This window comes from Lepisma saccharinum, chromosome 5, assembly GCF_977018435.1.
Source record: "Lepisma saccharinum chromosome 5, izLepSacc3.1, whole genome shotgun sequence".
NCBI classification, from domain to species: domain Eukaryota; kingdom Metazoa; phylum Arthropoda; class Insecta; order Zygentoma; family Lepismatidae; genus Lepisma; species Lepisma saccharinum.
Genome location: NC_139233.1, coordinates 101,418,274 through 101,435,924, shown reverse-complemented (window position 1 = coordinate 101,435,924; position 17,651 = coordinate 101,418,274).

Here is a 17,651-nt window from a genome sequence, read left to right as displayed (position 1 = left end):
CAATACGAAATTTTTTCACATGTTTCCCAGATATCTTTTCATCCGCAGATAAATCCCCACGACGTTTTTTAACCTTTTTGGGAGTTGCATGTAGCTTCCTATCAGTCACCTCTTCCATTCTCCTTGCAACGACACAGGACACATAAAGTCACACACACAGCCACTAAGACACGTTCTGAAATGATGGATGGAACAAGGAAAGTAGTTGAAAATCGCGTCCCAAATTCTTTCCAGGTGCAGCGCAGCTCGTGCCTTGATGCCTTTCTAGGAAACGCGACAAATATAAGACTGACCGGTCAAGGTCATCTATAACAGGGAGAAAGAAAGGTTACTGAAAAGTGTCACTGTTGATAACTATTCATTTGGAAAAAGTACACGCTGAAAAAAAAAAATCGAACTTTTTAAAAGAACGAAAATGTGAGTTTAAATTTCCCTGGTTTTTAGCTATTTTTCATTAAATTTCCCTTTTCCCTTTTCGCCCTCAAATTTCCCTGTGCCGAGGGAAATTTCCCTGCTTTTGGCATCACTGGGTCTCGGATGGAACGGGTACGATCGTACCCGTACATACTGTACCTGAACGGTGGCTACCGGGTACGAAATGAAACCACAAGTTGGTAACCGGTACTGAAGCACTATGACAAGCGCTTGTTATTAAAATACCGGTACGTGGATAGGAATGGATGAAGCGGGTAACATTTGTAACATGAACTTACAGTACGTATCATAACAGTTTACTGTCAATCAAAATTCCACAGCAGTAAATAGAATACCGATAAATATACACTTCTTTGTTTAAAACTAATTATAATAAATTTAGAAAAAAGTAATTCGTGATCTTTCTGGATATTATTTATCCGAAAACTATGTATAAATGCTATCTAGTTTATCTTTCATTAATTTGTTAATAATGGTATCAGCTATGCAAAAATTTTGAAGACCGTCACTCTGGCAAACTATTAACAATAGAAACAATTAGTCTCAACAAGCTCATGTATAATATACTAATTACAACGACCTGCGCAGAAGGTCGATATTCGTCATTCAGGCAACCTGTTACTAGGAGGCATGTGCAGTAGGCCCCATTACTTTTAAAATAGGTAGAGAAGTGAAATTGAGTTTGAAGGTAGATTATGCTAATTAGAGCACGGCAAATCAACATGATTGTGGAAAACCGGAAGTTGATGGACGCCATATTGAAAAATGTTACTTCTTAAGATAGAGAAGTGAAACTCGGTTCAACGGTAGCTTATTCTAATTAGAGCATGGCAAATCAACATGATTGTGGAAAACCGGAAGTTGATGGACGCCATATTTAAAAATTTTACCTTTTAAGATATAGAAGTGAAATTCGGTTTGATGGTAGCTTATGTGAATTAGAGCATGGCAAATCAACGTGATTCCGGAAAACCGGAAGTTGGTGGACGCCATATTGAAAAATGTTATTTTCTAAGACAGAGAAGTGAAATTCGGCTTGAAGGTAGATTATGGGAATTAGAGCATGGCAAATCAACGTGATTGTGGAAAACCGGAATTTGGTGGACGCCATATTGAAAAACGTTACTTCTTAAGACAGAGGAGTGAAATTTGGTTTGATGGTAGCATATGCTAATTCGTGTATGGCAAATGAACATGATTCTCGAAAACCTGAGTTTGATGGAATTCATATTTAATTTTTAATAAATAAAAACTAAATCGACACTCAAATGCATTTCTTTTTCAACATGGCGTCTATCAACTTCCAGTTTTACAGACAGCATATGCATTGTCCATGTTCGAATTACCAAGCGCAATAATCTAACCGAATTTCACTTCTTCATCTTAATAAAATGCATTTTTCATTATGCCGTCCATCGACTTTCGGTTTTATAATATCATATAAATTTACCATGTTCTAATTAACATAAGCAACCACCAAAGGAAAGAGGAATATTAAAGTATTTTTTTCCGTTAACGTCCGGTTTTCCCTAATCATGTTGATTTCCAATGCAGTAATATCCATAATATCATAAAACTGAATTTCAGTCCTCTATCTGAAGAAATAACGTTTTTAAATATGACATCCATCAACCTCAGGTTTTCCGGAATCACGTTGATTTGCCATGCTCTAATTCCCATAAGCTACCTTCAAGCCGAATTTCACTTCTCTGTCTTAGAAAATAACATTTTTCAATATGGCGTCCACCAACTTCCGGTTTTCCGGAATCACGTTGATTTAACATGCACTAATTAGCAAGATCTACCACCAAACCGAATTTCACTTCTCTATCTTAAGTAGTAACATTTTTCAATATGGCGTCCATCAACTTCCGGTTTTCCACAATCATGTTGATTTAACATGCACTAATTAGCAAGATCTACCACCAAACCGAATTTCACTTCTCTATCATAAGAAGTAACATTTTTCAATATGGCGTCCACCAACTTCCGGTTTTCCACAATCATGTTGATTTGCCATACACGAATTAGCATATGCTACCACCAAATCGAATTTCACTTCTCTATCTTAAGAAGTAACGTTTTTAAATATGGCGTCCATCAACTTCCGGTTTTCCACAATCATGTTGATTTAATATGCACTAATTAGCAACATCTACCACCAAATCGAATTTCACTTCTCTATCTTAAGAAGTAACATTTTTCAATATGGCGTCCACCAACTTCCGGTTTTCCACAATCATGTTGATTTGCCATACACGAATTAGCATATGCTACCACCAAATCGAATTTCACTTCTCTAACTTAAGAAGTAACGTTTTTCAATATGGCGTCCATCAACTTCTGGTTTTCCAGAATCATGTTGATTTGTTATGGTCTAATTCCCATAAGCTACCACCAAATCGAATTTCACTTCTCTATCTTAAGAAGTAACGTTTTTCAATATGGCGTCCATGAACTTCCAGTTTTCCACAATCATGTCAATTTGCCATGCTCTAATTCACACAAGGTACCGTCAAACCGAATTTCACTTCTCTATCTTAAGTAGTAACATTTTTCAATATGGCGTCCATCAACTTCCGGTTTTCCACAATCATGTTGATTTAACATGCACTAATTAGCAAGATCTACCACCAAACCGAATTTCACTTCTCTATCGTAAGAAGTAACATTTTTCAATATGGCGTCCACCAACTTCCGGTTTTTCACAATCATGTTGATTTGCCATACACGAATTAGCATATGCTACCACCAAATCGAATTTCACTTCTCTATCTTAAGAAGTAACGTTTTTCAATATGGCGTCCATCAACTTCCGGTTTTCCACAATCATGTTGATTTAACATGCACTAATTAGCAAGATCTACCACCAAACCGAATTTCACTTCTCTATCTTAAGAAGTGAATTTTTTCAATATGGCGTCTAATTTCCAGTTTTACCAAAATCATATTGATTGGCAATGCCAGGTCAACCCGAATTTAAGATCTGTAACTTAGATGGTAACATTTCTCAATATGGCGTACATTAACTTTCCCTTTTTTCCACATGGATTATTAGTTGGTAATATTCTAATTACATAAACTATCATCATGTCGAACTTTCAATATCTTGCTTGAAAATATTTTTTTTTAATATGTTCACCTTGCACCCTAATATTACGCGTATTGGTTATATAAAAGTAACATTATTAATAACAAATCTCACGATTCCATATTTATTTATATATATACAATTTATATTTTATTGCCTACAACCTCAATTAATATTAGTTCTTATCGATTTTTCAAGAATTCAACAATGAAAGTTTTAAAATGAAGAATTACGTGACATATATTTTCTGATCCATTCAATACCCATTTGATTTGTTGAAAATAGGTTTCGTTACAATTGTACCCGATCCTAAAGTTCAGATATACCCATCATGAATTTGTACCGGTATGATTCTAAGGAGAGGTATGTACCGTAACGGAACCGGCATTCAGATAAGGAACAAGTTCCAGGCTTTCTGGTACGGGTATTTTAACGTTCCACTCTGTGTACCCAAAGCTGTCGTCCCCGAAGCACTCTCGGGTACGAACGGAACGGTATAGCAGAAGCGTTACTGTTCGCCTTACCAAGAGGTTCTGGTATTTTCCTTGGAACGGTCCACAGCACTTGGGCCGGTACGCGGTACCCGGTACGGAAATAACGCGGAACGGTGACAAATACCAATGAAATGCGTTACGTTACATGTCCCTGATTTTCAGTGCATTTACAACAAAATAATTAATATTTACATGAATAGAAGCAATGCAAAATCAACTGACATCATCCCTTACTACACACTCCAGACCACTTTTGATGATACAGATATCTATATCATACAAGAAAAATGTACAGTATTGAATTCTAGTGCATACTGTACATTACACTCCGGCCGAAGCAATGAAACTCCCCTTCGTTCACCAAACTTGGAAGCTGTTAACTATTGTTGCAGATAAGGAAGGAATGTGAATTATTCATCAAAGTCACAGATTTCTGTCTAAAGGGGAGGCCGTACGGCTTTAGCCTTAGGCAGAAATGCATGGCGAAACTTGGTTGGGGGAGGCAAAATCGAACTGGGATTAACTTTGGAAAGGGGTAGGGGCAGAATCGACAAGTTGTTTACCCCATAGAAATAGCACAGATAAACTTATAAACCTAGAGACATAAACCTATATACGTTTATCTGTGGAAATAGCGTCCACTACTATTTGGTATTTAAAATTACTCTTTCATTCTTTGTTCATCAGAAAATGCCCTGAACTTGTAAATTTTTCTAGGCCTGAAAATTTCAGGGAAGGAAAATGACCCTTTCCCTCGCCAAGTTCCACATACATTAAATTTTAACCTTAAACCACATGTCAGTGAACGAAATAATACATTCTGCAAAAATCTACATTATCATTTGTTGGTTGTTTGTTTTTTTAACTCAGAAACGCAAAATTTAACTCAGTGATAAAACACCTTTGAAAATCAGTATCCATTGATACGTTTTTTGTTTGTTTGTTAAACCGTGGACGGTGCATAGAGTCTCGTCACCATTGTTACCTAGTTTGTTTATAATTTAATTATATTTTATTTATTTTATTTTTGCCGGAGACCCATTTTGGATATCGCCGTCATTTTCAACTTTCCTCTGAGACCGACACAGCTTTACAGTCATAAGTACGGAATTACGTACAGTAAATTAATACGTATTAAACAAAATAACAGTGAGTAAGAAAGGATTGTCTCATCAGATTTCAATTGTGCATTGCGGAGATGGAAATGCTGGACGTTAGCTACTTCCTGTAGGAAGTGGGGGATCTGCAGAAAAGTCCCGGTCCCGCTAATGAACCATTCCAACGCCTGATGCTGGAAATAATAATGGAAAAGAATAACATAGCTGTTGACAAGAATAATAAATCTCTTACATGTCTTCCTTGTCACGTACTGTCTGTTCCAATGGAACAGATTTGCAAATGTCTTGGAAACGACCACTAAAGTGAATTCAAAGCCATTTCTCTAGAAAGCTTCCGGTACAGAGCTCCCAGGAAACATGATCAGTTGTCTTTGTCGGAATCTTTGAGCCTGTTATCTGAAGGAGGGAAAATGATTCCAAAAGGTTTTGGAACGGGTAGTATAGCCACAACGGTACCATATGTTTTCAATTTTGGCCCTCAGAGCCTTTGCTTCCTCATTTTCGCGATTCAGTGTTGCAGACTCAAAGCATAGTGTTTTATAATAATAGAAATAACACTAAAATAAGGTCACTTAAAAATAATAATAACCCTTATTTTCACACTAAACAGCGAAAAATAACATAGATTGTGCTGCAAAATAACATATTTTGAAACTTATCTATTGAAGATAAATTGTTAGAAATTATTTTTATAATTTATTTTTTCAAAGCTTTGGTTTTCTCTCTAATATTCCATGAATTACACAAACTACTACCATATCATAAACTTTAAATAAAATAGTTAAGAGAAGCAACAAGTATTAATTCCATGAATTTCGCTACTTGATTTTTTATTTTATTTCAGTTGTGTATTTATGGTTCATCTTAGGATATGATAACTTTCGTTTTCAGCAGCACCGATTATTGTACGTTTGATGTTTGCCGAAGAACCAAAAAACTATAATTTTTAAAGTGGGAAATAATGGACATTACGTTTATTCATTCTCTGTATATTTTGAGAATCTAGTAAATGTCTGGCTCGATATTGATTGATTGTTTTAAAATTAGTGGGTGCGTGGGCACATGTGGCCATTTTGCACGCCTAGCTCGATATATCATCGGAAATAGGACGTGACAGTTGTGGTAGAAGGCAGCCTCAACTCTCGTGAGAATAAAAGAGTGAAGAACGAAAGGTGAGAAGAATTCTGTATACCTTTTGTACTAATCTAGAGGAAACTAGCTACGCACCTGAAGAATCCCTGCCAGGATTTCCTTCACTTTCACTTGTAGGTACAAATATACATGCTGCAATGTTGGAGACAAAGGGTGCACAGACATTTTTTATTATTATTATTATTTTGCAACAGAGTTAAAATTTATTTCTAGCACATTGATTGCTTGTGTGACTGATTCAAATATTGCTTCATACATCTTATATATAGTATAGTGCCGTACTCAGATTTCTAAAAATGTAATAGAATTTGGTGTCTTCTGTACAAATTCACGCGTTCTGCTTCTGGTAATCTGTAGAAAAAATTACATGTGTTTTATTTCAAGCGAAAAATTTGATACGTTCTATTCAGGCACAATTATTTAGAACGCGTCGTTTTATTATACTATTAATATCAACTTAATAATATTCAGCGGTGAACGATGAGACTCGGTGAAGTACACAGACTCCTCTCAGGTACAGGGATAGTGTTAGGCAAAGACAATATTCACAGCACAGAGAAATAAAACCACATTACTGCCGTATGTATAAACTGAAAAGTTTTATTCTTTATTTATTGCAATTATAATGCAACTATACTTGAGACGAAGGCGAGGATTTCGCTTTGTCGATGAATTGACTCAATTAAAACGCATAAAACTCAATGCGTGGCTATCGGCAAGCCTATGATCACATAGACCTAGCTTGCGCCCCGAACTACCACACCAAGAGATATGCAATGATAACTGAGCCAATATTTGCTCTTTAGCCTTTTATTTCCAAATTAATCTTTAGGCTAACTTTATTATTTAACGTAGAATGGTTGCAGTATTGTGCATATCATCAATGCATGGCTATCGGCGTACCTATGTTCACATAGGCCTAGCTTGCGCCCCGAACTACCATACCAGGATGTATGCACAACACCGAGGAGTTCTTTTAATTTTAAAAGCTTCGACGATCCGTGGCGAAAGTGTGTTGATTCTTACGCGATATCCTCGCTTTTATACTATTTTTGAGAACACAGATTAAAGTACAGATGAATCACTCACTATCTACAAAAGGATACTACAACAAAACTGACATCTATACATGTTTAGAAATACAAATTCGTATAGTGAACTCTCGCAAACATGAAGATACATTAAATTACCCATAATGTAGCATAAAATACAATAAACATTAAACAAAAGATATAAATTACTAATAAGGCGCAATATTACATAGAATAACAAGGAAGTTACGCTTTCTTTCACAAAATAAATATATTAGTGACACATTTTCTACTGATGACGTAACACAAAAAATATGGATCATATCAAATTCACTTCCTGAAATAAAAGTGTAACCCGACAAGAAGTTAGAAATGGACTCTGCATAATGAAACCAGACATACAACTTTATTTGCATGTACAAGATTTGGATTGCTAAACTATACTTATTATGTCTAATTTTCTTATATCTGATCAACTACTAACAGTATTTTTACATTAACGTAAAGAGGGTACAATATTAATACATGACTGACTGTAAGGGAAGAGAAAGTTTGTGTAAAGTAAAATTTATGTAGTGCGTAGAGCGTACAGCTCGCACAAGGAAAATGCAAATAAATAAAAAAAAAGTAAAAGTAAAAGTGCTCCTCTGTGCATAGCACCACGCCATGAAGGCACAAATATTATTTATTTTTCTAATTTTATGGAGTAAGTTATATACAAGGCTCTACTATGTAGTGTACTTAGTACAATTATTACATTTTACAAGAATCGCTAATACAATAACAGGATAAAGTAAGGTAATTTGGTGGCATAGGTTATTTGGTGATAATTGTTCTAACGTATGCCGCCGCATAACCTATACATTATGCTCTCTCCAGGGAATCTCAGGAGCGAAGGAAAGCAACTCTGCACAAGTCATGACGTGAAAGGGCTCAACCAGTGAAAACATGCCAGGGAACGGGATTTCGTGGAGGGGAGAGAAGCAACTGCAGTTATCAGCCTCTGCAGCAGCGCGTACTGCTTCGCTCCTCGCACTCGCTTTTTACCCTTATGCGCGGCCTTGCTCCAGAAGATTCCCTGGATAGATTGTAGATGAGATGACTCGCGATGCCCATTATGAAGATGCATTTGTGAAGACAGTCCCAACGTTTTCACTTCAACTCACTCATTGCCAGGCCCAGATTTATGTGGAGGCTAACGTGAGCCCTCCCCCCTTCCCTAGTCCCCCGTGTTCGATTAGAAGTAAACGTGGAAGGAGGGTAAATTTTCAGAGCTTCCTATTTTTACATTTTGAGATTGTTGCCTGATATGTAGTTCTTCGGAAGCCAAAGGTGCAGGCAGAATTTTTTTCGGAGGTTGGAGGTGTCAAGAATTCTTTATCTCAAACTTTATGGCCTGCTTATTTCCATATCTCGAGGGTTTCTGTGAACTATTACTTCTATCAAATTTTTTGTTTAATCAGATAAATTTCACAGTAAGATATTTGCTATTTATGCATATGGTAAACCATCAAAAATAGTAATTTAATGGCGTCAATACTTTCATATAACTTTTAGAAGAAAAAAATTGTTTCACCTAGAGACCAGGGTAATATTACATAGATTTCTTTTACAATCATCGATTTTTAATGTAAAATGTAGTACAAAAGTTACAATGTAGGCTGTTTTATTACTGTGAATTGACTTGAAATTAAACGATAATTATTACTTCAATTTATAAAATTAATAACAACAATGGCGGAATGGATAAAAAGTCATTCCCTCGTTAGAAATTAATTTAAACATGCAGAGGTTGGAAAATAAAATGTGGGAAGACAAAACTCCATGACTCAACCCCCTCCCTCCTCCTCTTCAATTCGAGCACTGCCTACAGTCAATTATTAATTCTAAGGTAAATTATGTCAAATCGTTAGTCATATTTTTACATGAGAGTTCAAATATCATCCATTTTTCTTCGTTGTGTGGCCTCTTTGAAAGCAATTTTTCCATAGTGGAGGGGAGACAGCTGAGTGGAGAAGGTAATTTAGAACTGCATAATTTGTATGCATGTCCACATTATTATAATAATTAAATCAAGAAAACTTTCGTGATCAGGTCATGAGGCACGAATTGGAGAGGAAAGAAGAGTTTACAGAATTCTTGTTGGGAAAACCTGATGGTAAGAGACCTGTAGGAAGACCAAGACGAAGATGGAGGCATAACGTTGAGAAGAACCTAAAGGAAATATGTATGGGATGGAAAAGATTGTACTGATCTTGCCCAGGATAGGGACAGATGGAAAGCTTTCGTTGTTGCAGCCGTAAACCTTCGAATTTAAGAAGATTAGAGTCTTAGAGAGTTAGTTAGATTTTAGTTAGTCCTCCAAATTTGATACTCAGTCCCCCTAGCAAAATTCCCGATATAACCTAAGATTTAACATTGATATTCCCCTCATTCCATCGAAAAAATACTCAATCTCTCGCACCGGAATTCGCCTGACAATTTAAGACTTAATAGGTCGCCACCACCACCACAACCAAATAATACATATTACTCGTTATAATTTCCTTGGCAGTCTGCACATTTCTATTTATAAAGCAGCGATGCTCGAATGATGGCGTAGTTCAACTTCTGTCCAACACTCGGCGCCGCCATTAGATGTGCGACGCGTGTCACAACACAGGGCCTCGCGCTCCCAAAGTACAATTCTATCGAATTGTTTATTCATTCATTCATTTATTGTGAAAGCGTGATCCCATTCAAATAGAACGAGGGGAAAAAAACGAGGTAAAAAAACAACAACATACATATGTTAGCAACCCTACTACTACATAAAACGATTGATTGATTACTTCGCTTTTCTGCCACCTTTGGCTAATCGCGAAGATGAGGATGGTGAAATTATGAAACGACACTCATAAAGAACACACATGTCCTGGCGGCCTGGATTTTAACCTGGACCCCTGGCGTCGTAGCTCGCTGTACTAACCACTCCGCCACGTAGAAGTGATTTCAAACGGGTACAGCAAGATATGGCAACAGCCAAAAATCAACATTATTGCTATAAAAACATGCGAAAATAAAATTTTATCCGCAACACAGTTGAATTTCTTGATTCGGAAAACGGTGTTTATTTTTGGCAAGTATTTGTCACTCTCATGCTACCACTACCAGTTAGTTCAAGTTCGCCGGTAAGGAGCAACAAGCGACACTTCTGTTGTTTGTGACCCTGCCGCTTTCTACTGGTTGCCCGTCATAAACCACTGCTCGAGAGGATGCAGGTACCGTAATATGGTCTCCAAATTTGAGGACATGCCTCCCCTCGTGTCCTTGGAAACTTCACCACATTGGGTATGTTGTTCTTCCCTTTGTAACAAACATGTCCTCATAAAGATCTGGAGATACTTCTATTTTTACTTCCTGAAAGAAAACAACCCCCAGAGAAAGGACGCTTGCTTGTTTAATATTCCAAAAAGTTTCAAGTCATAAGCAGTGACGGATCCAGATTAGGGATGGCCAAACGGATCCGGATCCGAAAAATCCGGATCCATTCGGATCCGGATCCGGATCCAAACGTTACGGATCTGGATCCGGATCCGAAAATTCCAGATCCGGGTCTGAAAGTTTCGGATCTGGATCCGGATCCGATCCGGATCGCATCCGGAACTATCTCAATCCCATTATAATATTACCACACCTTAAAAGGTATTATGATCTTCGAAATTTTTCATTAGTTAGTCCTACAAGAATTTTTTTCAAGTGGTGTTCCTAAAATACTTTGCTACGCATCGGCTAACACACTCGTGCACAAAAATAATCTTACTTGTTTAACATAAAATGTCAGAGGTGATTTTGTAAGTGCCATTGAAACGAATATGTATTCATTCGAATGTATTGGAAATGAAAACACACATAAATGTGAGACATTCCATTCCAGGATGAAACTTTTAACACATATAACAAGATAGAAATGTTATACAAAAATTATACAATTGTTCTACAGTTACAGTTCTACAAATTAAAATAAAACATTATAATATATGCAGTGTTATATAATTACAAAGTGTAAGACTAAGAAGGGAAGTTATCTAAGTGTTCCCCTCCGATTTCCACGAAACTTGGCAGGCGTATCGTATAGTCGGGCCCAAAGGAAGAAATACGTGTTTTTTGTTTCAGCTAAAAAAAGGTTTTAGGGGGTAAAACCCCCTCAAATGTCAAGATGAGGACAAATTGAAGTGAGGATCTGATCCCTGTGTCCCCCTCCGATTTCCATGAAACTTGGCTGGTGTATAGTGGGGCCCAATAGAAGAAATACGTGTTTTTTTTGTTTCAGCTAAAAAACTGTTTTAGGGGCAAAACCCCCTCAAATGTCAAGATGAGGACAAATTGAAGTGAGGATCTGATCCCTGTGTCCCCCTCCGATTTCCATGAAACTTGGCAGGTGTATAGTGGGGCCCAAAGGAAGAAATACGTGTTTTTTGTTTCAGCTAAAAGACGGTTTTACAAGGCAAAACCCACTCAATGGTCAAGATGAGGACAAATTGAAGTGGGGATCTGACCCCTGTGTCCCCCTCCGATTTTCATGAAACTTGGCAGGTGTGTGTATAAACGGGCCCAAATGAAGAAATACGTGTTTTTTGTTTCGGCTAAAAATCTGTTCTAGGGGGCAACCTCCCCTCAAATGTCAAGATGAGGACAAATTGAAGTGGGGATCTGACCCCTGTGTTCCCCTTCGATTTCCATGAAACTTCGCAGGTGTATAGAGGGGCCCAAAGGAAGAAATACGTGTTTTTTGTTTCGGCTAAAAGACGGTTGTACAAGGCAAAACCCACTCAATGGTCAAGATGAGGACAAATTGAAGTGGGGATCTGACCCCTGTGTCCCCCTCCGATTTTCATGAAACTTGTCAGGTGTGTGTATAAACGGGCCCAAATGAAGAAATACGTGTTTTTTGTTTCGGCTAAAAATCTGTTCTAGGGGGCAAAACCCGCCTCAAATATCAAGATGAGGACAAATTGACGTGGGGATCATCTGACCCCTGTGTTCCCCTCCGATTCCCATGAAATTTGACAGGAGTCTAGAGAGGCCCTATGCCCCCTGTTTCTTCCTATGCCATATTTACGTGGTTTCGGGGTCAGATCCCCACTTCAATTTCTCCTAATCTTGATATTTGAGGAGGGGGGGCCTCTATACACCTGCCACGTTTCATGGAAATCGGAGGGGGAGACTTACACCTCCCTTGTAAGTGTATTAATTAATTACAAATCGCGCACGCGCGCACACACACTATATATATGTGTGTTATTCTTACTTTCCATGTGGGATGACAAAACGGATCCGGATCCGAAAATTCCGGATCCGGATCCAAAAGTACCGGATCCGGATCTGAAAATTCCGGATCCGAAAATTTTTTGGATCCGGATCCTTAGGATCCGGAACCAACCTGATCCGGATCTGGGCATCCCTAATCCAGATCCAGAAGTTACAGTTGGGAGGGGCGAATTTCAGTCGGGTATCTCACCTCACCCAGAATCAATTCTAACCTACACTTGCTCTGTATTATATAAGCGAGATATCATACTATAAACAGGAACCTAGTTCTAGAAACTAGACTTATTGTTTTGCAAAAATAGGATTCCAAGGCTGGAATAGATATCTTTTATTGTCGTTATCATAATTCCTGCTACAGTAAACTGAACGATCAGATATGTTAAACTTGGTAATCATTTGAATCTTCAAAAATATTAGGCATAATAATATATCTAAAAGCCTGGCAGTTGGGAGGGGCAATCGCCCCTATCGCCCTCCCCGTGGATCCATGCCTGGCCATAAGTCATTATCGTTTGAAAGAGTATTGCGTGCAGTTTCCATCCAAGTATTACAGTTTATACTTATATGTACTACAAAATCCGTTCTCTAATAGCTATAACAGGATAATGCTAACAGTTCCAATAACACTCGTGAATGATGAAAACGTTTCCCTCGTTTGAAATTAATCAAACGTGTTTAAAAATTAACATGTATCTTTATACAAGGTAAAATATTGAAAATTAATATTGAAAGTTTTTCTTGTGTCTCCAACCGGTTGCCTACGTCACCTGTGTGCACCACGGTAGCGTGATTAGCACAGCACGTTACGACGCTAGGGGTCCCTAGTTCAAATCTCGGTCTGGACATGGGTTTTCTTTGTGGGTGTCCCTTCATCATATCATCACTCATCCCCATTATTATTCCCCTTTTTACTAACTTCCTCTTCTAACAGTTGTGCACTATTAAGAATTTTGACTTTGCACTCATCTGAATAGGAGATGACATTGTTCAAACCGTCATTTTCCCTTCAAAACAGCACTTCACTTTTTCCTGGAATGTGCGTTGCCTACGTAACAGTAGCAGAGCGGATCCAGAAATGATAGTTGCAATGGTCTAATGTTAATCGGTTACCTTACCTACGTCTTATGACAAATACATTTAAAATTATTTCCGACAATGATAATAAATTCATGAGGAATCTGCATCATTATAATTATTGTTTTTATTTGTCTTACAACAGCTATAAACAGCATATTTCTATTTTTACACACACACACACACACACACACATAGTATACATACATACATGTATGTACGTGTGTGTGTGTTTATATATATATATATATATATATATATATATATATATATATATCAGTTTGTTCCTTCTACCTCCCTATCTCTTTCTGTTTCGTCATCTTTCTCTCACTTTCTCCCCCCATTTTCATTATGCTCTTGCTCTTTAACTTTCTATCACGGTATCTTTCTCTCAGTCTCTCCTTTCCTCATTATTGCCTTATGCAATACACATACATGATACTCTGGCTACAAAAGTCCACGTAAACTCAAAGGTGTAAACTCCATTTTTGTCCCTTTTTCTTCTTACTAAACGGGTCAATGTCACATGACAAATAGTGTGTGATTGAAACATTGTGTTCCAGAACTAACTTTACAGTTTTTTCATTGTTATTTTATGTTATTGTTATTTTTCTACCTCTTACCATTCTCAATCAAATAGAATGTAATATTTCAAAATTTTGTACTACCTATGTTTTATATTACAAAACAAGCGAATATTTTAAATGGGAAATGGACAGGACAAGGGGCAATTCTAACAGTGTTACAACTGTCACAATTAAATGTTACCTTTGGCCCACCTGCGCCATATTGATTGATTGATTAATTTGCTTTATTTTGCTTCGCCTTTTGCGCCACTTTGGCTAATTTGCGAAGATGGGGATGAGTGATGATATGATGAAATTGATGAATGGACACTTACAAACATCCTGGCCTCCCCGATGGCGCACTTTAAACTGTAGGTCCAGTCCCGATTAGCCTTACTGTGCATAAAGTGGACTTAAAATAACAAATCAATCAATCAATCAACTTACAAACATCCTGCCCAGGCCGGGATTCGAACCCGGGACCCCTGGCTTTCGTAGCACGATATGCTAACCACTCCGTCACGGGGGCCGGCTTGACGCCATATTGTTTGCGGGCTTGCAGCTACTAACCACGACCACGACACCAGAAATTCATATCTATATTAACAAATAAATAAAATAAGGCGTATTGCAATGGTATAGACAAACCTTGATAAGACGACATCGAGAAAGTACTATTGAACAATAAAGCAGTGCTTTAAGTTTTTACTTACATGTTGAAATTTGGAGAAAATGCGAGTAATAGCTGTAGTAATCATGACATAGGCAACGCCTCCACATGAGACACTCACGACTCAGTTCTTCTTTCTGCAGATGCCTCACGAGAGAAGCACAGTAACGAACGCTGCATTTGATCCGCGTTACAATTGGCCCCGTTCTCCACTACACCCTGGACTGCATTTTGCAGACTAACGAGGCTCTGGCACCTAGACCTGTAACCAGGATAATCCTCCGTGGTGGGACTCATGTTGGGTTGTCTATTTGTGTTTGTGATTGTCCTTTCACCCATTTCACGTAATCGTTATCCGCATTTTATTTTTGCAGATACTGATAAATAATTTGCAGTTGGAATGTAGCAAACATTGTGTCATTCTTCCAAACACACTACTTTGTGTGCGTTATCAATATTATTCTTAGTAAAGTATTTGAAATGAAGACTAATTGCTTATTTTTTATTTTTTTTTTGTAATAAGAAAAATTCTCCCCACGAAATTCTTGGAAATATCTTAGGACAAAATTATTGGTGAGGGGAAATCCCTCACAGGATTTCGCACCATGCTTTGCATGATCACAGAACAAATGCATTCCACTTGTGTACAAAACTTTCAACCATAGAAAAAGGATCAACTTGTACCTCTCATTTACATCTCCATGCTTCACAAGAATTTATTGGTATCCCCTCCACCCACAAAATTAAAATTTATCAAACATCACGCAGTCACCCTCAAGAAGTTCCTCAACATCCCCTATAACGTTTCACCAGGGCTAAATTTATGGGTAACCTTGATTCAAAACTTACTCTTACACCCCCGAAATATGAACTTACACTCCTCCAGATGGAAAATTCATTATCCACTCCTGCCATGAAATAACGAAAAAGAGATTGTAAAAGACCCTGACTGACTAAACGGAACTATTTGTTAATTTTTATTTATGTACTGCAAAATAGCTTACTCTAGTGGGATATATTACACGTACTATCAATTTGAAAATGGTTACGTGACAGAGCAGATAAGATTTTATGTCGAACAATAAAAAGAAAAACTTCTTCCGAGGCTGCAAGTAGCTTCAATCCTTTGCATCGCTTCAAGAACTACTAATGAAGTACGGTGACCCAAAGCGTATTATCTCTGTAGCACGGTTTCAACTGCATAAGGAGAATCTTGATATATGTGGCACTAAGAAAGTAATGAAAGGTTGCACTGAAAATTGTGATTCAAGAATATCCACATTCGGAAAAGTCGATTAGAAGTTGAAAGTATATGTTCTGCTGAAATATGCCACTGTTGTTATTTAATCAAGATTACGTAGCAATGTTGGTTTTATTTATACTGGAAGTGGCAGTGTTATAGGTACGGGTGTCCCAGAAGTCTTTCCCTGATTACAAACTTTATTCATATCCGCTATAGCCTATGCAAGGTAGAGATGTGAAAGTGGTGCCAAAATGTTGGAAAACTAACCAAGTTTTTTTTTTTTTTTTTTTTTTTTGCAAGTTTGAGTAACGTGGCTGTAGTGTAGCAGTGTCAGTGCCCAGAAAACCGGAAATGTTCACAAATCAGGAAAAAGCTCAGCATGTCCTCTGGTATCACGAGATCCGGTCACCAATAACAATGCAGAGGAACTTTCAAATGTACAGAATTCTTTCGTCTAGAATATCTGCCATCAATAAGTTGGTATTTATAAAATGGAATTTATCTTCATTCCCAAATCCTGTCAAGTCCAAGAAACATTGTATGGAAAGATGCCACCCGATGTCAAGAGCATTAATTCCGGATTCCTTGGCACTGACACTGCTACACTACAGCCAATTACTGAAACCTGCAACAAATAAACTTGGTTAGTTTTCCAATATTTTGGCACCACTTTCACATCTCTACATTGCATATAGCGGATATGAATAAAGTTTGTAATCAGGGAAAGACTTCTGGGACACCCGGTACTTATACGATGAATAACAAACATTTGAAAAAATACGCGTGCCGCCCGCTTTTGTTTATTTGAAGTCCACTTTATTCTCAGTAAGGTTAATTAGGACTGGACCTAGAGTTTATAGTGGGATCCGAACCACTATGTGCCTGCATCGAGTATCGAAGCCGGGACCCCCTGATTGCAAGGCGAGGGCGTTACTGTTATCTAGCTAATAAAGTTCGATGTACCCTGATACATAGGGCCGTATCAAGGTTTGTGGAGGCCCCTGGGCAAAATGTTTTGTGGGGCCCCCCATTTTTTTATTATTTTTTACTAGGAGCTTTATTAGCTCAATAAATATTAGGTAGTGTCTGCTGCCACGTTCTTTTTCTGCTGGAACCTCAAAAAAGATGCGCGTGGCAGCAGACTCGGTCTTTGTTTTATCGTGATTTCGTCATGCTATATATGCAATTACGTCTGTAACACATACTGTGAAGTTGTAGCGATTACTTTCACAAAATGTTTTAAGATTAGGTCCCTCAGCATTCTTCTAATAATAAACCTAAATGCTCTCGTAGTTAGGTTAGGTTCTGTTAACATTAAAATAATATCGCTAAATGCTTTCTAAAGAAACAGGTTCTAAATTACCTGTACATTCATTCCCACTAATCATAAACTTGCATTTCTCTCATCTTCATCTGTTCTTAAGATTTGTAACATCCTTTTAGCAGACGAATTACGTGGCAGGAGCA